Source organism: Typopeltis vanoorti, chromosome 17, assembly GCF_054136105.1.
Source record: "Typopeltis vanoorti isolate ZY-2024b chromosome 17, IOZ_Tvanoo_1.0, whole genome shotgun sequence".
NCBI lineage: Eukaryota > Metazoa > Arthropoda > Arachnida > Uropygi > Thelyphonidae > Typopeltis > Typopeltis vanoorti.
The window spans coordinates 38,627,938-38,650,335 of record NC_143565.1 but is presented as its reverse complement, the minus strand read 5'-3'; the positions used below and the strand labels follow the sequence as shown (position 1 = coordinate 38,650,335).

At 36.2% G+C, this 22,398-nt stretch overlaps 1 protein-coding gene across 2 annotated transcripts in view; it reads right to left on the bottom strand.

Moving 5' to 3' along the window:
• The window catches only part of LOC150097304 (mitochondrial thiamine pyrophosphate carrier-like), a 75,360-nt gene extending 73,347 nt beyond the window's left edge, over window positions 1–2,013 (bottom strand). For both annotated transcript variants that reach the window (XM_090407521.1, XM_090407522.1), the window contains exon 1: window positions 1,873–2,013. The gene's annotated coding sequence lies outside the window, so the exon portion shown is untranslated. The remainder of the gene's footprint in view (window positions 1–1,872) is intronic.
• Between the last annotated feature and the right edge of the window lie 20,385 nt (window positions 2,014–22,398).

Genomic DNA, 22,398 nt, shown 5'->3' with positions numbered 1-22,398 from the left:
AAGTCTATTACGAAAACTCCCATCAGTCAGTCTGCCCCCTGACTTCTGCAACTGGGTAGTTAGCATTCTGGCTGAATGCTCACTTTGAATGATGGTGGATGGCACCTTATCTTCTATCTATACCGACTAATGTCGGAGCTCAACAAGGTTCTGTTCTCTCGCCCACTCTCTTCTTTCTATACATAAATGAGTACTATAGCTGACTGCCCATCTAGTATAGAGTTTTGCTAATGACAGCACATTACACTCCTTTTCATTTGAAAAACCCTGCAAAGTACAAATCACCACAACATCTGGAAATCTAATCTCTACTACCTTAAATTCCAATCTTCAAAGCACTCATCATTGGGATTTGGATAACATTATCAACTTCAATGCCAGCAAAACAGCTTGGCATTATGCCCCCCCCCCCCCCCCCAAAAAACCTGTTATTCTAATCTCATCCTTGACAATATTCAAATCTCTATGCAAGATGATATTCACCCTCTCAAAATAATTCTAACCTTTAATCTCTCTTGCCACAAATATTTCACAACTATTGTCTCCTCTGCATTCAAAAAAATTAGGCTCTCTTTTGCTTAAGGTTAGATAAGCAAAAGAACTAACTATTGAATACTGGATTCTATACAGAAGAGGGCAGTTAAACTGATTGACAACCCCTCTCTCACTAATACACTCCACTCACTTTTGCACAGGCTATGCAACCCGCATCTTCTATAAATAACTCTATAGCCACTGTTCATTAGAACTGGGCTAGAGGAGATCACGGCTATTGTGTATTGGTGATTATTGTAGATGCTCAGTCATAGGTCGTATGCGATGCTTAGTGTGTATTCTCAAATCGTCTACTCAACTCATCCCCCCCCCAAAGATTAAATCCTGAGTGCGCCACTGCTACAGTATCATCACCATATCATAAATGATTTAGTCTTTTACCATTAATATTAATCCCTTTATCACTCCTCTGAGTAAACTAGAGTGGAGTGATAAAGGGATCATTTAGCCTATCATCTATGATATGACAAATTCACCTCAAAAATGATAGGCTAAATGATCCCTTTATCACTCCACTAAAATCAGATTTCCAATCTCTGACCAGAGAATGTTCAGCATATCAGTGGGATTGTGTCTAGATGAGAACAAAAATGTAGATCCAAGGTAATATCAGCTTGGGCCTACATTTTTGTTCTCATCTTAATGTTAACCAAAATGTATGGCTCACAAAGTACAAATGCATTTCTCATTTCACAATCATAACACCTGGATCCACTATTATTTTATTTAAATTTGACATTACACATAAAATCAATGAATGCATATTACTACAAAAATCCTGGCAAAAAGGATTTTTGTAATAATATGATTTTTATTCACCAAAGCTTTTAAAGAATCTCCATTCAGGCAGGGATACAGAGGCGCAGACAATCCTCCTTTCTCAAGATAGAGGATCAAATAGAGGATAAAAATACTATGAACTCTCAGTTAAATAAATTTAGAAATAAGAGTAAATTATATTAATACAACAAAAATGTAAAAGAATTTAATAAATGTTTTACAGTTTTCGTAATATCAACTCATTCCTCAAATTTTTTTTCAATCGCTCGGCCACACTAAAAGTTATGGGTGAAGTTTTTTCCACGGAGAGTGGTGAACAATTGGAATGCATAGCCGGAATGAAGAGAGGGTGAATATATTTAATATATTCACCCTCTATTAAGGCATGGTACAATAATTTGGGTGTGGGACCCCGGGATGAGTATTTTTCACAAAGAGGATGTTTAATGATGATGATAATAATAATAAGTTTCTTGAGATTCTCCGCAAAACAGTAATTACTAAGTAACCAACTTAAAACAGCATTAATGGAGTTACCTTTCGTTCTTCCAAGGCAGCACAGTGCGCCTGCAAGGAACAGCAACAAAACAAGAAATCAGGTCACCATCATTAAAAAAGAAAAACAAAATTAAATAAATAAATAAAACGGGTGTTCAATAACACTACCCCAAGGCAAAAGCGAAACTAGGTAATCAGATGTAAACATGTGGCCGACGCTGATATCAAAAACACGAATTCAGAGACCTCTGCTGATAGAATGTATTATGAAATTTCATCAAGTTATCATAATTATCAGAAAACTCTGTTTTTTCTATGCAACTAGTTTGAAACTATAAAAAAAAAAAAGAAAAAGAAATCAGCAACTATGAAACTCCAAAGCTTGGTAAAATAAATTAGGTAAGGTTTGAATTAGCTGGATTTACTTAATTTATTTTACCAAGCTTTGGAGTTTCATAGTTGCTGATTTTTTTTTTTTTGGTCTAGTAAAGACCCGGATTTTTCGGAGCTTGGTAAAATAAATTAGGTAAAGTTTGAATTAGCTGGATATATATATATATATATATATATATATATATATATATATATATATATATATATATATATATATATATATATATATATATATATATATATATATATATATATATATATATATACCAGGGTATATATAGACCTGGGTTTTTCAGTCCAGTAAGGAATCTCAAATTAAAAAAATTGATGAACTTTATCAAAGAAAATACAACTCTAGACCATGTCTCCCGGATGATAAGGTTATTTTCAACCTTTCGGACTACAGTCTTTCCAAACAAGAACCAGAGATTTTTAAAAAAGGTTTCAACTTCTCAATAGCTCCTAATCACATCCCAAAAATAGATTTTATAAGTAATATTGAAAAAAGTCTTTCTTCATTTTCAGAGCAAGTAGCAAATGACATAAGATTTAAAAGTACAATCATACTCTCTACCGCAAAACCACCGAAACGTAATATTACACCATCTGAAAAGAAAGCACTCTTAAACTTAAAAAAGAACAAAGACGTTATCGTCCTTAAAGCAGACAAAGGAAACTCAACTATTATTATGAATACCAAAGATTACATAACGAAGATCGATGCTTTAATTTCTGACTCTTCTACCTATCATATATTAGATGTAGATCCATGTAAAACCACAAAGAGACCAATCTCTTAATACGCAATATGACTAGATGGCCTCAAGAATTACAAAGAAATTTAAAATCTCTACATCCATTACCACCACGCCTATATGGTGTACCAAAAGTCCATAAAGTCGGAGTTTCGCTTCGCCCGATCGTGGACGCCAGAAATTTTCCTACATACCTACTAGCCAAACACCTAGTCAGTCCGTTGAAAGAGAAGATAAAAAAATCAACCTCATTCATAAAGAACTCTCAGCATTTCGTTGAAAAACTAAAAAGTATCAATATATCCAATACAGATATACTTGCAAGGTCTAGATGTAGTGTCTTTATTCACGAACGTACCGGTCGATGAAGTAATTAAGATCATAGAAAATTTCGTTCCAAACGACATTACGCAGCTTTTCCGCCATTGCCTAAAATCAAACTATTTTAGAGGAAACAACTTATTGTATCAACAACTGGAAGGCTTAGCCATGGGCAGTCCCCTGTTACCACCGTGCGCGGATCTGTTCATAGAAAATTTAGAAAATGGCATCTTATCAAAAATAACTCCGAAATTATTTTTGTCTGGCGGAGATATGTAGACGATGTGTTCATCGTTTGGAAAGACACGGAAAATGTCTTACACGAGTTCCTTCAAAAAATAAATTCTTTCTACCAAAAAATTAAGTTCACATTATAGTAGAAAAAACCGTCAATTACCTTTTTTGGACGTATTAGTAAAAAAACAGGATGATAGACAAATCAAGCTCACAATCTACCCCAAACCTACAGGCACTGGACGTTATATTTATTTTAAATTTACTCATCATTATGCACAAAAACTTAGCATCATTCATATGCTCAAAAAAACAGAGCAACAAATATCATCACAGATATATTTGATATATATATAGATATATATCACAGATATTTTTGATATGAGTGAGAACTCATCACTTGATGAGCTCTCACTCATATCAAAAACTCTATCCAAAAATGGTTATCCAAAAAATATAATTCAAAAGATTCTATATAGAAACAGCCCACAGTGACAACCTCAAGTGACACAGTACATATCGTCCATCATCATACCTTATGCAGGCTCGGTCTCCACCAAAATAGCAAAAATCATGAAGTCTTTCAACATCAGGGTTGCATTGAAACCTATTTTAACTTCACCGCACATGTTAAGATCTCCTAAGGACAGCATTGCTTTCTACAAATACGCAGGAGTATACAACATCCCATGTTCCTGTGGACTGAACTATGTAGGACAAACATCACGAAGCCTAGAAATCCGAAAAAAAGAACATATCGGAGATGTCAACAACAACAGAACAGATACCTCAGGATTAGCCCATCATTTCTCAATTTCGAACCATTTCATTGATTAGGATAACAGCTCCATGCCGTATATTGAAGAAGATTTCAAATGTAGAAACTTTAAAGAAGTGCAGTGGTACTCCGTACAGGAGACAATCTCAATAGAAATCAAGGCATGATATTAAAAGGCATTTGGAAAAGCTTAATAAATTCACTGTTTAGCAGAACTGAATTACGCGAAAAACTATAAAACGTGATTTACTGACAATGATTAATTCTCCACGCTTTATGCTCTTAATGTCGCGCATCGTTTTCAATTTTTTTAAACTGATTTTAAGGCCGTTACTGCATTCTTCTGTTGTAGCATTTAATGTTAATGTAATCATTCTCGTCCTGAAGAAGCCAGACAGACTCAAGCTGACGAATCTGGTTGACGATTGTATTTATATAAAAATATCATGGTCCAATAAAATCCAAAGAAAATGTCTCATATTTAGTAAAAAAAAAAGACCAAATCAACAATCAAAATGGATTATATTTGATTTTTCAATTTACCATTTGGTTGAAAAGTCAATTACTTCAGGAAGAATTGGATAAATAATTTATAAAAAATGTCTACCTTCATGGATATTAATAGCTTCCTCATAAGAATACTTGTGTTATTCCTGTCAATGATTGTTTGGTTCAAAGGATTCTGCAGCAGCTAGAATGTTCCTATGTATGGTTTCCAATGCATCAATCTCTCCTTAATATTTTTGCATGCACCCGAACTGATCAAATAGACTAATAATCTAAAGATTAAAGTGGGAAGAACGAACCAAGGATAAGGCCCTTCTCGATTAATGGAACGGTTATACAGTGATAGTGAGGAATTAGATAATCTGAAGAAAAAATATCGTGACCTCAATTATGATGGAAAGACATAAGAAATCGCATTAGTAAAGGAACATTCTCTAAAACACCCAGCAGTTCATTTTATAATTCAGATAATTTGCATTTAAATTACCTTAACCATAAAATTGGTTAAGGTAATTGGCCAAGACACATCTCAAGGTATGTACATTGAGCAGAAGGAATGATGTAGGAATTGTGGATCTGTGATCTCGGTTTAACCACCTCACCGGCCATTATGGATCAAATATGCACCCTCATACGCTTCATATCATCACATACTGTATTTCAATATAACATCAATGGTATTACAAATTTAATATGCACTTTGCCTCCATGATAACTTTGACGTCTATGGACGTCTTGGCCAGTTACATGGTTAACAGAAAGTAGTATTTGTACAATGCAGTTGGACTTAATTTAAATGTTTTTGGTGTTAGGTATCCAGAGAGAGAGAGAGAGAGAGAGAGATATCTATGAAGTGACCGTACAGAGGCGCAAATTCAGGAAAGTAATTTTGGGAACTGCTTCCCATAATACATTTTATTTAGCTAATAAGTCTAATAAATATAAGTACATTGTACAGAAGAAATGATGCAAGATTTGTGGATCTGTGACCTCAGTTTAACAGAAAGAAGGATTTGTACAATGCAGTTGGACTGCATTTAGATGTACAATGCAGTCCAACTGCATTGTACATTTAAATGCATTTAAATGTACAATGCAGAAGGACTGCATTGGACTGCTCAGTTGACAGAGCTCCATAGAGAGCTCTGTCAACTGAGCAAGCAAAAGCGCAAATTGAGGAAAGCAATTAGGGATAGAAGCAGGTGAGTTTCTGCGAAGGCGCCCATTAGGTGAGTGGGTGTGAGAATGATCAAGTGCGGATCTACTGCCTTAAGGAAAAATAACGAATAGAGTAATCAATTCAGTAAGTAAAGGTTGGTGGGGACATAAAGGGATGCTGCACTTTTCATATACTAATGCCAGAAGAACTAGAAGGGAAAAGCTTTTGGCAACCTTTGTTTGTTAATGCAACCTAACCAAAAGTTACAGCCATTAGTGAGACTTGGCTATCAGCAAATAATGGAGTTACAGGTATAGAATGTCAAGGATGTAGTATATTCAGGGAGGATAGAGAAGATAAGATGGGGGGATGGTTCTGCTAATGAGAGCGAATGAATTGCAGCAAAAAGAATAGGAGATAGGCAGAAGTGTGACTGTTCATTTGAGGCAGTCTGGTGTGAAATTAAGTGCAGTAAGACAAAATATACAGTTGGTTGTTGATATAAGCCAGGAAATTCCAGGGATGATCTGGAAGACATGAATCTCCAAATTAGTACGAGTACAGGTCGAGTGATTATTATGGGAGACTTCAGCTATGGAGATATAGACTAGAAGGATGAGAGAGCATATAGTTGGTTGGAAATGTAATTTGTACACCTACTGAGATAAAATTACTTGAGGCAGCATGTGATGGATGGGACTAGTGGTGTAAGAGTATTGTACCTGGTCATAAGATCAGAAGGGCTATCCATAACTAAGGTGATCACATTGCCTCCGAGTTGTGATAAATTGACTTAGGAGATTGCAAAACATGAGGAATATTCTGTTAATAAGTGGTTTATGCTGAACTACAAGGCTGCTCATTATGACAAGCTTAGGAGGAAGCTTAAATCTTCGCCATCACATAAAACATTACAGTATAAAAATGTTAGTAGTGCATGAGAGATAGTTAAGAGTCATCTAGAGGAAGCAATATTAAATTGTATTCCTAAAATAGGGAGGGTTAATCGTATAGGAGTTAGATGGGTAATATCATTCAGCATGAGATGCAGAAGAAAATGGTGTGGAGGGTATATAAAGATAAAGGTTATCAGCAAATTCACGAGCAGTACAAGGATCACGCAAGAAAATGGACCAAGTTGACAATGAACGCAGAATCAAATTGTGAGAGGAATGTAGTAGAGCAGGCCAAAGAAAATCCCAGAAAGTTCTTTCGTTATGTCGTGGCAAGTAAGAGGAAGGATGACTATCGAAGGTTAACCTTAAAGAGTAATGATGGTCACGAGGTGACAGAAGCAGATAAAATAGTTGAGTTACTGAAAAAGCATTTTCCATGGGTTTAACATTCTAGTGAGTTACTGCTTTAACATGTGTGACAGACACTAATGTAGGAACAGAGGTGGACAAATTGGAGGTTCTTAGGATATTGTAGAATCTTAATGTAAATTTATCTGTGGAATTAGATAGGATATCAGCTCAGATTCTGTGAGAATGTATAATGGAACTGGGAATTCTTCTGACTAAACTCTTTAATTTAAGTCACGGTCTGTTAGAGTTCAAAGTGACTGGAAACAGAGCAAAATAATTCCCTTGTATAACGGAAGTTCTAAGAATGCAGTTGCAGATTTTAGACCAATCAGCATCACATGCATCGCAAAAAGTACTGGAAAAATTGGTCAAAAAGAGAAGTAAAGAATAGGTAGATAAAAATATGATACTATATGAGAGTCAAAAGGCCTTAGTAATTTACTAACTTTCTATAATAGAGTAATATTGGAGTTAGATAAAGCAAATAGCTACATAATGATTTTTTTTTGGATTTTACAAAGGCATTTGACAGAATATCACATGGAATTCTGTTATGCAACTTAGAACAAAATGAGATGGACATAACAGTGGTCAAGGGGATAAGAGGGTGGCTGCTGGACAGACACTAATAAATATATATATATATATATTGTTCGGCACAGCTTTCATTTTCAGAAAGTATTTCCACAACTCATAGGCCCTTGGGTAGGGCCCGAATAAGCGGAATATAACCAGCCTTTTCTTAAGACTGAGGAAGCAAATCAAGCTTTGGTGAATATTATATATATATATATATATATATATATATATATATACAGGGTGTTCGGGATAAATTTGACAGTTTCGTAAGGAAAAAGAAAATCTTCTTTGTATCTATTAAATTTAATGAATTGACAAAAAAACATTACAGGCAGAGTTAATTACAATACTATCAACAAGATTTACTCAAAATAACCACCATTAGCATCGATCACAGCTTCAATTCTGCTTCGGAACCTCGAACAAGCTGATGCTACAGTCTCCCTGGGAAGGGCCGCAAAAACTGTTTTAATTTTATCCATTAACTGGGCTTTTGTATTACTGGAAGTGCGATTGGTGTCTTTTTCAACTGCGCCCCATACAAAATAATCCATGGGGTTAAGGTCTGGGGAGTTTGGAGGCCAAACATTTGGACTGGTGAAGTCGTAGAAATTTTCAGACAACCATTTTTGACTTTTCCCAGAGATGTGGCAAGGGGCCGAATCCTGCTGCCATACATACGGCCTACCATTGGCTACCCTTGTTATCCAGGGCTTGACTACAGTTAGCAACTCCACGAACAAAGCCCGAATTCCAATGCCAGGGTTCTTCAACACCTGTTCCTGCAGATTTGCGAGGAATTCTGCTGTACGAACGCAATCAGATCGTCTGCTAGGGATCTTTCTTCTTGCTACATCCTCGTAGTCACCATTGCAAGTCTCTAGTTCATGCCTGATTGTTTTTACTGTATTCAGGGAGCATTGGGCAGCAGTCGTAATATCCTTATTTTGATGGCGGGCACGAATCATCATGATACAAGTTATTCTCTTCCATGATTCAGGTGGGTTCCAGCTATCCATCCTTTCTGACATCTTGTATATGAATGAAGAAGGGTCCAAACTTTTAAATGAAGAGAAGTGTGTGTTAATACATGTAACTTACGGAAAAATATAATTAATTATAAATATGTCAAATTTATCCCGAACACCCTGTATATATATCTTCTCAACCGTATTATATATATATATTATACGGTTGAGAAGATTTAGAGACGAGTGACCAAGAACTGAGGTAAAAACAGGTAGCTGTTATTGTGCCACAAGGTTCGGTGCTGGGACCATTGCTGTTTAATTCGTTCATAAATGATAATGGAAATAAACTGAAAGGAAATTTTCAGTTGTTTGCTGACGATTATGTGAAATTAAGTAAAGTAATAGTTAATGAAGGTGATGTGGCGAGCTTGCAAGACGATTTAAATAGGATGTCAGTATGGGCAAATGATAATGGGTATCAGATCAATGTAGACGTAAGTAAACTTATTACAAGCGGAGTACCACATTGATAGAACTATACTACAGGAAATAGGTGAAGCTAGAGATTTAGTGGTGATGATAGATAGAGAATTACTTTTCAGAGGACATATTGCTAAGGTAGCCCATAAGATTACTTGGCTATTGAAGAACACATTAAGAAGTAGAGATAAGGAAGTTATTATTCCTCTTTAAAAAGCCTTGATGTCTCCATATCTGAATTACCGTGCCCAAGTCTGGTCTCCTGGGTTTCTTGGGGATGAGGAAACGGTTGAGAAGATTTAGAGACGAGTGACAAAGATGGTGAGTGGTCTGTGGAATGTTCCCTAAGGAGAGAGGTTGCAAGTGTGTGGACTGAAGAAGTTGGTTAATAGGAGAAAACAATGGGACATGATTGAAACATTTAAGTTGCTTAAAGGGTTTATAGGATAGATGCAGAGGAAATGTTTAAGCATTTGGGTGGAGTGACCAGAACTAGGGGTTATTCCTGGAAGTTGAACAAAGGTGTTGTTAGTAGGGATGTGAAGACTACATTTTTTATTTGGAGAGTTGCAAATGGGCAGAATGAATGGCCAGAGTCCGTTGTGAGTGCTTTGTGTATTAATAAATTCAAGATGAGGTAGAATAGATTGGGTGGATAGTTTTGGTCTCCCGCGACAAGGCTTCTGACTCCATGGAAGGGCCTGTACAATAATAATAATAATAATAATAATAATATTTAAAAAAAATAATAATAATAGTAATTTATTGATTGCTAAAATATTTACACATACAATAGACATCTTGAGTGACATTGCAACATATAATTTTACAGAATTCAGTTCTAAGTGCTGCATTTTCTACATTGATTTCAACTACAATTTTTAATAGTATTTTTTGCCTCTATATTATGTATTTAAAACACGTTCTTCTAACGTTAACAATGAAGATTATTCAGATTTTTTTGTATAATAATTTTTTTGTTTATATAATTTTTTGATTATAAGAATAATTTATTACATTATTTTTTCAAGTTACATAAGAGTATTATATTAATGATATTATCACATAATAATTAGTATCTTCAGTATCTTCTTTATTGTTGTATACTTTACTAAATGTTTTATTACATAATCTGTTTCTTTGGTTATAAGGATTACGTGTGGTTGAGTGAGGCGAGTTAATCCCACCTACTTCGAAGCTTGGGTTAGCTTTTGTGAAGAGAGTGGGATTTAGGTTTCACTATTTATGTTGTCGCTGCTGTTTTTGTATGGGATGTTGGCATCGGATGCTGGTGATTTGTAATGTGTATAATAGTGTTAATGGTATATTAACTTTGTTGGTGTATTTTCCAGAGTTCGTGTTTTAATGTTCTGTAGTTATCTTTGTGTTTTAAATTTCTTGGTAGGTTGTTGAGTTGCGTGGGTATCTGATGTGATCTCACAAAAGAACAGTATGAATTGTTGAAGGATGTAGGGATGTAGAGAGTTGTTGTGGGTCGTGTTATACGATATGTGTCTCTGTTGTTTCGATAGGTGATGTCGAAGTAATTCCTTGTTAATGTCATGTAGTGTTTCAGTTTTTTAATACTCAGAATTCTGTCGCCAATATCGCCATGTGCTGGTCGGATATTGATTGTTGTGTGTAAGGTGTCCAGATCACTGTTGACACGATTTTCCTGTGTAATGTTTCTAATTTTGCTAGGTGGCTGTTTGATGTGTTTGCATAGACTGTTAAATTCGTATCTGAGTAGGGATTCGCAGATACCGTGATATAGGAGTTTTTTTTTTATGTTGGATGGAATAATGTCTTTAACTTGGAAGAGTTTTGCTGCGATGATCCGGAGTTTGTTGTGTAGGTATTCTATATGTTTTGTCCATTTAAGGTGGGAATCTATATAGAGACCGAGGTATTTTGCATGTATTACAGGTTTGATTTCGGAACATTGGCAAGTATTTTTGTTGTTAATGCAGCGGTATGTGTGACAGTGTATCCATAGTGATGATTGCGGGGGCGTGTGATTCTTGGGCTGTGTATTATCAACATCTGTGTTTTGGTGCTGTTGATTAGAATTGCGTTTTGGTGGAAGTATATTATGATTTCATTTAGGTCTTGTTGTGCTTTGCAGAGAGCCGTGTTGATGTCTGTGTGGATTCCTAGTAGTGCATTGTCATCTGCGTACTGAAATATTTGACTTCTTATGGATACGTTATGAACATCGTTAACGTAATGTTGAATAGGGTCGGTGATAATATGGCACCTTGAGGTACACCGTGTTTTATTTGTATATCCCGACTGTGACATGTACCTATTTTTGTTACTTGTGTTCTGTTTGAGAGGTAGTTCTTGAACCATGTATGCAGTGTTCCTCTTATACCTATTGAGCATAGTTTGGTGAGTAGTAGGTCATGTTCAAATGTATCAAATGCTTTGGTTAGGTCCAGCAGTATAAGGACGGCGTACTTGTTTTTGTCGAGAGATTTGTTTATTGTGTCATACTCATACATGCTACCACTCAGAGGTAAGATCTTTCAATACGCAGACGATACAGCAATAATATCCATCCATAATAACGCAAGCATAGCCCAAACAAATATGCAACATGATATAAATCTGATCATAGACTGGCTCACGAAAAACTCCATACACCTAAACTCAGAAAAGACAAAATTAATGATATTCAGAAATTCACTGACTCGACCAGTTGATAACAAATATATAACCATCAACATCCACTTTCCAACATAAAAAACACACAGAACAGCAAAACCACTACAGTCAATCAGGTTGAAACAATACGATACATTGGAATTTACTTCGGTGCAGATATGAACTGGAATAGCCACATAAACCATCTACACAACAAACTCCGAACAATAAGTGGCAAACTCTACAGGTTAAAAAACATAGTTCCCATACGCCTAAAAACACTAATATACAAAGCACTATGCCAAAATATACTAAGATACGCTATAACAACGTATGCTTTCTGTGCACCCTACAAATTAAATAGATTAATGTCGCTACAGTACAAAATGACAAAACTGATCTTTTGGGAACAAAGAGAAAATCACGACCTTATAAACATTGCAATGTCAGAACACAAAATACTGACAGCAAAACATTTATGTCACTATGCAGCCTTGCTAAAACATTATTTGCATGCCAACTACAGGACAGTTAGAAATACATACCGTATAACAAGACCTCAGACTATTAATTATATCACATATAAATACAATAATCACTACGGAAAGGCCACGCGAAACTTCTACATCCCAGACATGATAAAGAAATTAGCTTTTGAATACAGAAACCTTACAAACTACAATAGCCTGAAAAGAGCTCTAAGGACATACTATGAACAAGAAACACGCACCCAAAATACCATACAAACTTAATGACACACAATATATTCGTTCAGACTTCCAGTACATTCCAAGTTATTATGTGTGTGTGTGTGTGTGTGTGTGTGTGTGTGTGTGTGTGTGTGTGTGTGCGCGTGCGTGCGTGCGTGCGTGCGTGTGTGTGTGTGTGTGTGTGTGTGTGTGTGTGTGTGTGTGTGTGTGTGTGTGTGTGTGTGTGTGTGTGTGTGTGTGTGTGTGTGTGTGTGTGTGTGTGTGTGTGTGTGTGTGTGTGTGTGTGTGTGTGTGTGTGTGTGTGTGTGTGTGTGTGATCTAACTAAAGCATTCGATATACTTACACATCAAACCTTGTTAGAAAAGCTGAGGCATGTTGGAATAGACGGGCCTCTTCACAGGTGGTTTACAAACTACCTTCAAAATAGAAAGCATATCACACGTATCGGGTCAAACCGAAGCAGAGAGAGCTATCAGTAACCTGTGCAGTACCACAGAGAGCTGTACTCTCCCCAACTCTATTCAACATTTACAAGCATGATATTGATCAGCTACCACTCAAAGATAAGATATTCCAATACGCAGACGATACAGCAATAATATCCATTTATAATAACGCATGCATAGCCCAAACAAATATGCAACATGACATAAATATGATCATAGACTGGCTCACGAAAAACTCCACACACCTAAACTCAGAAAAGACAAAATAAATGATATTCAGAAATCCACTGACTCGACCAGTTGATAACAAATATATAATCATCCAACATCCACTTTCCATCAAAAAAAACAAAAACAAAAACAAAGAACAGCAAAACCACTACAATCACTCAGGTTGAAACAATACGATACATTGGAATTTACTTCGATGCAGATATGAACTTAAATAGCCACATAAACCATCTATGCAACAAACTCCGAACAATAAGTGGCAAACTCTACAGGTTAAAAGACATAGTTCCCATTCTCCTAAAAACACTAACATACAAAGCACTATGCCAAAATATACTAAGATACGCTATAACAACGTATGCTTTCTGTGCACCCTACAAATTAAATAGATTAATGTCGCTACAGCACAAAATGCCAAAACTGATCTTTTGGGAACAAAGAGAAAATCACGACCTTATAAACATTGTAATGTTAGAACACAAAATACTGACATCAAAACATTTATGTCACTATGCAGCCTTGCTAAAACATTATTTGGATGCCAACTACAGGACAGTTAGAAATACATACCGTATAACAAGACCTCAGACTACTAATTATATCACATATAAATACAATAATAACTACGGAAAGGCCACTCGAAACTTCTACATCCCGGACATGATAAAGAAATTAGCTTTTGAATACAAAAACCTTACAAACACAATAGCCTGAAAAGAGCTGTAAGGACATACTGTGTGTGTGTGTGTGTGTGTGTGTGTGTGTGTGTGTGTGTGTGTGTGTGTGTGTGTGTGTGTGTGTGTGTGTGTGTGTGTGTGTGTGTGTGTGTGTGTGTGTGTGTGTGTGTGTGTGTGTGTGTGTGTGTGTGTGTGTGTGTGTGTACGTGTACGTGTACGTGCGTGCGTGCGTGCGTGCGTGCGCGAATTTCTCAAACATAGATTTCGTAGCTTCCCAACACAGCAAAAAAAAAGAACCCATAAAACTCACTGAGACTACAAAACAGTATTATAGCATTCTAAACGAAACAATAGTAAACGATGAAATCAGAAAAACAGACTGGTTGCAGATAGCATCTTTAGACTCTGCTGAAGTTGTATATAATAATCTTAAACTTGCATTTAATAAAATATATAACAAAGCATTATCAAAAATAAAAATACGCCCCCAAAGGAAACAAAATCCATGGATAACAGACAACATATTAACAGACATACAAAGAAAAGATTCAGCAACAAATTAACAATAGCTCAGAATGATATAAAGGAAACCCCGCACCTGATTAATGAAATGCTGGACAATATACACAAAACCACTGCCTCAGAAACAATAAAACACAGCTTTGCCTGCGACCCCAAATCCCTCAAACAGTTGGCAAACAACTTTAATCAGCACTTCGTGAACTCTGTCAAAAACTACAAGAAACAACCTTTCCTCACACAAAAGAACATTCTCCACTAGGTCCACGAGCAATCCAGTCGATGTGGTTCCCCACAGTAACAAAAGAAGAATTATCACTGGTAATTCAACAAATTAACCCTAACAAAGGACCGGGGATAGACGGAATCAGACCACCATCAAGAAACACTCAACCAACCTACTTCCAGTTATACAAAAACTGTTAAATAAAATCTTCGAAACGGGACATATACATGAAACACTAATGACTGCATTAATCATACCCATAAATAAACATGGAAAAAGAAACATTATAAGTAATTACAGACCATCGCCACATTGTCTGTAATCAACCAAATCATGGAGCGCATCGTGCATCACAAACTCTCCACATACGTTGAAAAATTTCAAATCATACCCAAAACACAATATGACTTTCAAAAAAATAAAGGAACAGCAACACTCCTGGAATATTTCACAGTCCTAATAAACGCTGCATTGGATAAAAACAGAATAACATTAGTGGTATTCATTGGCCTAACAAAAGCATTTTACACACTAACACACAAAACCTTGTTAACGAAACTAAGGCATATCGGAATTGGAGGTTGTCTACTCCAGTGGTTTAACCACCTCACCGGCCATTATGGATCAAATACGGACATGCATAAGCTTCGTATCCATCACATATTTCAATGTAATATCAATGGTATTAAAATTGTAATATGCACTTCGCATCCATGATAAACTCGACGTCTATAGACGTCTTGGCCGGTAGCGTGGTTAAAGCATACATGAAAAACAGAAAGCACACCACATGTATAGGATCAGCGTACAGCAAAGAGGTACATGTAATCTGTGGAGTACAGCAAGGAGCTGTCCTATCTCCCATTCTGTTTAACATATACACACACACGATATAGGCCACCTTCTCCTAAAAAGTAAAATCTTCCAGTACGCAGACGACACGGCCATAGTATCTACTCACAACAACGCAAATATCGCTTACACAAATATGCAACACGACATCAATCAAATCAATAACTGGTTAACCTAAAATGGCATATATATAAACCCTGGAAAAACAAAGTCAATGATATTCAAAAACCCCAAACCCTGCCCATAGAAACTAAATATCTAAGTATCCGGCATTCATCCTCCTATACACAAAGTGCAGAACCTAAAACCACAACCATCACACAGGTGAAAACAACACGCTATCTCATTCACTTCGATGCTGATGAAAGTTGGAATAGCCATACAAACCAACACACCTACATACCAAGTTTAGGATAATAGCAAGCAAACTATACAGATTAAAAGACATTGCCCCAACCCACATAAAATTACTAATCTATAAAGCATTATGTGAAACCATTTTAAGATATGCAATCACATCATATGCATTCTGTTCAGACTACAGACTTAACAGGTTACAATGGTAGCAAGATAAAATGGTAAAACTGATATTCTGGGAACAACCCACACTTATGCAGGAAGCATGGACAAAACACAAAATATTTAAGGTGAAACACTTATGCCACTACACAGTCATGTTAAAACATTACTACAGCCCAACCTATAGAGTAACCAGAACAACATATCAAATAACAAGACCACAGTCAACAAACTACATAACATATAAGTACAACAATCACACCGCAAAGCCACCCAAAACTTTTACATAATTAACAAACTACCGTTCGACAACAGAAATCTAGGAACATACAGAGAGCTGAAATAGGCGCTATATAAATATTATAGCGAGAATGAAAATTAGAGCAATTCCTTCCTGTTTCTTTTCCCCCCCACACACACAAACCATCACTAGAAGAACACACACACCATGTCTAAATCCAATCGAATTTGCAAAAAAAAAAAAAAGAAAAAGTTAAACTGTAATAGCAGTTTAAGTCTTCCAAGCACGTACCAACAAACAGTAAAATCAACACCTGGCTTGCGACTAGTATAGAAACATAACCATGAAACCACCGCCATCTATCATCTATTATCTTCCTCATATAAACTCTGCTAAGCTTCGAGGAAGAAATCAGAAATGCCTCCCAAAGAAAGAATATAATACATTATACAGAAAAAGAAAAAAAAATTAAAAATATTAACTTGCAAGTATCTGTTATTCACAATTGTGATGTGTTATAAATATTATATATAATTATTACTGTATCTATGTATGCCAATTATCTGCGACATAAAAAAAATAAAATAAATAAATTATTTAAGAATAAAAATTATTATTATTATTATTATAAAAAAAATAGGCGAGGCCTTTATGACTGAGTGGGCAGTTCAATCTCCACCGGTAGCCAATCAGAGATAGCTCTCCCATGTCTATCACTAATTATAGCAGCCGCCGATGATGTCTGAAATAATGTGGGTACTACGGTCGATTTTCTTGAGTTTACAGGACGAAAAACCCGAGTTTCCGGGAGGAAAAATCCGCTTGCCTGTGCCAGAGATCGACTAACTCGGGAAGCGGTCGAAGATAGGCTTAGAAAAACTTCCTCCAGTCAGCGACTAGACTAGAACCTAGCTCTAACTTCAAGCGCAGAGGACGCCAGCGCCGCTTCCGCTGAGCTACACAGGGTTCGCAGAGGACGCAAGCGCTGCTTCCACTGAGCTACACAGGGCTTTATTATTATTATTATTATTATTATTATTATTATTATTATTATTATTATTATTATTATTATTATTATTATTATTATTATTATTACAGAAATCTCCCTCGATTAATTCGCCTAATGCGTTCTTTAAAACAGGCGCATTAATCGAATATAATAACCTATGGGGAAAAGTATAATTCGTTCCTCACATTTCTTTTTTGACCATTAATTTTTTTTTATAAAAGAATTGGGGTATGTCTCAGGGCCTAGTTAAAGGAAAATCATGAAGGTGAAAGACGATAAAACATATTCAAAATATACATTTATTATTATACTTCTTAGCAAAGTATTGAGTTAAAGTAGTTTGGCTGGCATTCTGTTTCTTTTTTCGTACAACTGACGAACTTATTGGCCTGTTGCCTCTTCTACTACTCCTGCAAATTTTACTGCTTCCTCTCTTCACCAAGGTTAACCTCTAAGCATTGTTGTTAAAAACTTCGATTGTACGAAAAATATTTTCAAATTATTTCTGTGAAATCTCTTTGGGCTGGTCAGTGATTAATTTTTTATTTTTTTTTTCATATTCATCAGGATCTTCCCTCTGTGCATCTAAATTTAACAGGTCAGAATCACTCAATTTCTCAGAATGAGATTTAATTAACTTAGATTCATTTGAAAAGAAAGCCTCTAAAATCATTTGCACAATGTGGAAGAATGTGTGCTTCCAAACAGCTCGCAAATTGCTAGTAGTAATTTCATTCGACTTTGCGACTTTATAACCAGGCTGAGATTTCTCTGATTTGGCCAAAAAAGTATTGGAAGGCATTCGTTTCCAGAAAAGGCCGGTTTCATCGATATTAAATATTTGTTGTCACAATAGCTCCTTTCTTCCACAATTTTCTTCAAAATCTCTGGATAATTTCTGGCCACCTCCTTATCTGCCCTTGCAGCTTCGCTGATTAGAACATTATATAAGCTATTTCTCTTTTTGAAAACGCTCAAACCACTCAACACTAGCTTGGGATTCTTCTTTTTCATCATTAATAGCCCTTTTTTTTTCAAGGTTGCAGAGAGACTTCATGCTTTCGATTTAATAAGGTCAGCGTTTAACAGGATCTGTTTTTTTTTTGGTTACAATCTTCGATCCATGTAGAAAGATGTCTCTAAGTTAATCATTATAATACTTTGATTTGGAGTATATATATATATATATATGCATTCTTGATCTTCTACTCGGTTGTAATGATACATTACAAAGAATAAATTTAAAACCGAGATAAAATATTAAATTTTAATGATAATGATACAACTAATTTCAGCCTTTTACAGCCTTCTTCAGGTTTCCACTAAAGATAGCACACGGTAATAAAAAATTGAAGTTACAAAAAACTGAGAATTAAGCAAAAAATGCAATACATAATTGACACAAAAACGTTGTATTTTTCAAGTCGTTCTATCTAACGTGCTATTGTTTGTTGCATGCGTGCTTGCACGTTCTCGTGAGCGCCAGTATTGAACAACTGCAGTATGGCTATCAGGGATGTTATAACTCAAATTGCTGTTCAAATGTTCAGGATTAAGGAGGATTTCTCTGGACTCCACGATTTTCCTTTCAAACTCATCACTACAACGAAAAATGTTTTCGGATTTATCCCAGCAAACTGAGTGACTCTGTAGATCGTCATGAGGGTTATTAGAGAAAAGAACATGACTGGATAGCGCAGATGCATGTGATCTTTTATAGGAGATGTCTCTCTTATGCATTTTTGGAAATTATGGAGACAACTACCGTGTTTGAATAAAAACTTTAGTTTAATATTACTAAAATTTTACAATTCGACGTTTCGACCTTTATGTCAAGGTCATCTTCTGGAGCGTACAAATATACACAAGAAACAAGCTATACTACAATCATACTGGTTCGTTAAAGACACTGACTAACTGCTACCACAATTGTTGGCCTGACCTCTGGTGGAAAAAAAAAATTTCCATCAACGCTAGAGTCCTATTATTTGTGTTGTCTACTATATTAACATTATTCCAGCCAGTTGGAGTGGAATGGTTTCTATTAATTAGCAGCAATTAAATCATTAAAAGCCAAACAAAACATAATAATAACGAAAGCTGATAAAGGCAGTGCCACTGTTGTCCTTGACAGGACAACATACATACTGCAAATGAACCAACTAGTAGCCGATAACAACACATATAAAATGGTAAATTATAACCCAACAAAAAGGATAAAGGACAAAACAGAAAAACTACTAAAGTCCGTCACTTCTTGGCCACCAGACACAGTTAAAAAACTCAAACCCCACTACGCCCGCCCCCCCGGAATATATGGGGTTCCGAAAATACACAAACAAAATGTGCCCCTTCGACCAATAGTGGATGGAATAGACAGTCCCAATTACCACCTAGCCAAGAAATTAGCGGCAACACTCAAGGAGTTGGTAGTCATTCCCCCTCCTACATAAAAAACACACAACATTTTATAAACAAAATCAAAAACATAACACTCGACAAAGACGACTTATTAGTCAGTTTAGACACAATTCTCCTACTACAGAACAAATTTCCGCCAGACATTACGGCCCTCTTTGCCCACGTACTAAAGTCCGGTTACTTCGTGTGGCAAAACAAATTCTACCTACAAAAGGAAGGTACAGCCATGGGCTCACCATTATTCCCCCCCAATCGCGAACTTCTACATGGAGACCTTTGAGCAAAGGGCTCTTGATTCCGCCATGCTTCGACCGACAATCTGGCTCAGATACGTTGACGACGTGTTCGCGATCTGGCCGCAGGGCGACAAACGCTAAACACATTCCTCAGCCACCTAAACAAATAACACGAACGCATACAATTTACCATCGAAATCGAAAACCAAAATTCGCTCCCATTCCTAGACACACTAGTTACACGTCTTCCTTCAGGCAGTCTATCCTTCACGGTCTACCGAAAACCGACACACACGAGCCAATACATACATGCGAATTCATACCACCACCCAGCACAAAAATATGGAGTCATAAACACCCTTAAAAACAGAGCCACAACTATTTGCTCTAACCAGCAACCCCTGAAACAAGAACTAAAAATCATTACTGACACATTCATAAACAATGACTATAACAAAAATACTGTCAATAAAATACTCTATAAAACCACAACAAAAACCAATCTAGATTACAGTAAAACCATAGCCATCCCATACATTAAAGGGTTATCAGAAAAAATCAACAGAATCCTACAACATTATAACCTCAATGCCACCTTTAAACCACCCCCTAAACTTAAAACCATATTCAGCTCCTCTAAGGATCCTCTCCTCCCATTAGCACATCCTGGAGTCTATTGCATCCGCTGCACCTGTAACTTACCATACATTGGTGAAACAAAACGGACAATCCCTATACGCAAGAAAGAACACATTAGACACATTAAATATAACCATTATGGTGAAGCAGGCCTCTCAGACCATGCACTTAACACCTTACACCAAATCAACTGGAAAAGCACCTGCTCCTTACACCGCACAAAAACCTGGTACGAAAGAAAATTTAAAGAATCCTGCGGAATCCTGATAAACCACCCAAATATCAACAATAAAGATGGTATGAAAATTCCGAGGATCTGGATGGCACACATTCAGCCAACCTAATATGAAAGATTCAACATAAGTCAGGACTCTAGCCAATCCGCTAGTATTATAAACCATTCCACTCCAACTGGCTGGAATTATGTTAATATATGTATATAGTAGACAACACAAATAATAGGACTCTAGCGTTGATGTAATTTTTTTTTTCCCACCAGAGGTCAGGCCAACAATTGTGGTAGCGGTTAGTCAGTGTCTTTAACGAACCAGTATGATTGTAGTATAGCTTGTTTCTTGTGTATATTTGTACGCTCCAGAAGATGACCTTGACATAAAGGTCGAAACGTCGAATTGTAAAATTTTAGTAATATTAAACTAAAGTTTTTATTCAAACACGGTAGTTGTCTCCATAATTTCCAAAAATGCATTCGGATCACCGTGCAAGCCTAAAAGAAAGGATGTCTCTTTCATGCTCCTCAATACGCAGTTTGAGGAGCTCGTTAGATAGAATGACAATAGAACGAAAATACAATAGCACGTTAGATAGAACGACTTGAAAAATACAACGTTTTTGTGTCAATTATATATTGCATTTTTTGCCTGTAATTCTCAGTTTTATGTAACTTCAATTTTTTATTACTATGTTCTACCTTTAGTGGAAACCTGAAGAAGGATGTAAAAGGCTGAAACCAGTTGTATCATTATCATTAAAATTTAATATTTTATCTCGGTTTAAAGTCATTTGAAATTTATTCTTTAAATATATATATTTAAAAAATAATAATTATACTGACTAGGAATACCAAGTAAGATATGATAAAAATTTAATAAAACACGACTAGTTTCGTCGGAACGCCAACTTCTACAAAAGAACTGGAAAAAATAACCAGTTAAAAAACATGGACTTCTCATATAAAACAAATTAGGAATAGCAACAGCCAAATTTGAACTGGTGTCCGCGTGGCAGGTCTAGCGTGAGGCATACGTGAGTGGCTACTGACTCGAGAGCGCCAGCATTGAATCACTGCTCTGTGAGAGTCAGGTAAGCTGTAGCTTAAATTATTGTTCATGTGTGTTGGGTCCAGAACTATTCCTTTAGATTCTAAGATACGCCTCTCTAGTTCGTCATCGCATTTATGGATCGTAAGGTTCCAGTCTATCTGGTGTTGGCGCTCTTCTAGATTGGAGTTAGCGGAGAAAAGAACATGACTGGAGAGGGCGCTTGCACGGGTTCTCCTGTAAGAGATGTCACGTTGATGCTCCTCAAGACGTAGTGAGACAGACTTATCGGTTTGTCCATATTAAGGTTTACCGCAGCTGCAGATGATTTTGTAAACTCCTGGAAAATATATTTTACTTTCAAATGAGAAACAGCCGGAGTTCATGTAATGCAGTAATAGGTATATTTTACTTTATCAGTAAAATAT